At 42.2% G+C, this 2,109-nt stretch overlaps 1 pseudogene; it reads right to left on the bottom strand.

Moving 5' to 3' along the window:
* The window catches only part of LOC102889965, a 6,980-nt pseudogene extending 5,597 nt beyond the window's left edge, over positions 1-1,383 (bottom strand).
* Positions 1,384-2,109: the final 726 nt, after the last annotated feature.

Below are 2,109 nucleotides of genomic sequence, written 5' to 3'. Positions count from 1 at the left end.
GATTGCCTTCTGTCCCGTGTCTGGCTTTTCAGCTATTGCAATTGCCCATATTAATTGGTCTCTCTCTCTCTCTCTTTTTTTTCTTTCTGATTACCTGGCTTAGACTTTGTTCTTTTGATAAGGTGGTAAAGAAGCAGGTGTGCTCACTCTCTCCTCTCTCTTCTCCTGTCTCCTGGCTGGGGCCTTAGGGGATAATGGAACCACAAGATGGAAGGAGCCTGGGTTTCTGTGGAGGAGAGCCACATGCAGGTCAGAAACTCCCATGTCAAACTGTTATATGAAGAAAAAATAAAAAAATTCTATGTTGCTAAGCCACTGAAATGTTGAGTTTTATTTTTTCAAGTAGCTAGCCTTACCCTAATATACTAACCTAAATGGGAATGGAAATCTCAGATGCCTTTCCCCTCAGCCTCCTACTTGTCTCCTGAGGTGGCCTCTGAGACACTGCTGTTGGCAAGAGTTTGAAATTAATCAGAGTAGTAGTGCTTAAGTCCCTTCCAAGCTCTATGATGCTGGGATTATGTTCACTTTAAGAACATCTTGAGTAAGGTGATAGAGAAATTACAAAAATAGCGATGACTAAATTATAATATTCTTGATTTCAAAGCTATTTGACTTCCAGAATCATTAATTAATTTATTCATTAGCTGAATCATCATTTTCTCAAAGCATTTACCGAGTGCCTGCTGTTTATAAAAGCCTTTGCTAGGTACTGAGTTACCACTTCTAGATTTTAGTCAGGCAGGCTCAGAGAAAGGGCTTGACAGGAATTGGGCTGGGTGAGAGAGAATTCAAATATGAAATGTAACTAGAAACCACAGACCTCCCAGGTACATATTCTCTGGGGCTTTTGACACTACCTTGGTCAATTTCATCATTCTGGGGCTTAGTAAAGTTCAAGAAAACCTGGTAGACATTTTCCTAGGTAGTGTTTGTGTAATTTAGAGTAAGTAGCGTCATGTAAAAGTCTCTGCTTTTTTGTTGTAAGTCAGGGGATTCTGCTGTGCCTTGTTTTTTTTGTGAACAAGAAAGTATGGCTGGACAAACTTAGCTGTATTTTTCTTCTGGCCTCTTTCCTGGCCTATTTATGTAAACAAATTGTTACCAACCACACACCAGAGAAAGGCTCCTCCAAGGCCTGATTCAAGAGATTTTCCTGGTGACCCATGCATAGGGTGCATGACTGCTGTGGACCATTTGTTGCCCTGGGTCAGCTGGCTGTGCCTTGGATAGTATTGTAGAGCATCAGAGGGGACACCAGATGTGGCAGGGCCTTGAGAAAGGTCCAGGGGTAATGTCCAGAGGAGGAGGGAGGCAGCTGCCAATGCGCTGAGAGCCTGTGATTGGCTCTGTGGGACTCACCAAAGGGGACATGGGCCTCATGGTGCTGGTAATGTCTTGGAAAAACACAGTCAAATATCAGCTGTCTAGAAACTTCAGGGCTGAGTTTTTGGGGATAATTTGTTCTTTGTGGATGGCGAAGAGTTATTTATCTTTTAAACCCCAAACATTTTATTTACCCATATTAAGTGAGAATTTTTCTAGAATGTATGGCATGCCCAGAGCCCCTTTCATAGTCCCTTGCCTTCCTCTGGGCTCCATAAAACACACAGAAATCCAGTAGAAGAGATTGTTTCTAAGGCACAAATAGTTGAAGTTTTTATGACTATAATCTGAAAATATAAATATTTCTGGAAGAGTAGCACTGTAAGCACTTATCAGCCCTTTCCATTATGAAAACATAGGGGAAGGAGAGGGGCTCCCTCCCAAGACTCTCTGGTGAAGCCTTGGAGCAGGAGCCTTGAAGGTGATAGTGAGGCTGAAGAGAGTGTGAAGAAATCACTCCTGGTTCTTCAAGACAGAGCATGCTCTCCTCCTAACCCTTCCCTCGCCAGAAGGATTCAATGGGTCCACTGGACATGCCCTACCTTTCTTTTCTCTGCTTGAGAAATGACCTCTCTCTGTCTCTTTTTTATTTAGGTTTCTTTACAAGGACGTATTTCATACAATTCATCCATTCAAAGTCTATGATTCAATAGTTCTTAGTATATTCACAGAGCTGAGCAGTCATCACTACAGTCCATTTTAGAATATTTTTAACACCTCCCC

The sequence above is a fragment of the Pteropus alecto genome, unplaced genomic scaffold, assembly GCF_000325575.1.
Source record: "Pteropus alecto unplaced genomic scaffold, ASM32557v1 scaffold171, whole genome shotgun sequence".
NCBI classification, from domain to species: domain Eukaryota; kingdom Metazoa; phylum Chordata; class Mammalia; order Chiroptera; family Pteropodidae; genus Pteropus; species Pteropus alecto.
This window is presented reverse-complemented; position numbering and strand designations above follow the sequence as displayed.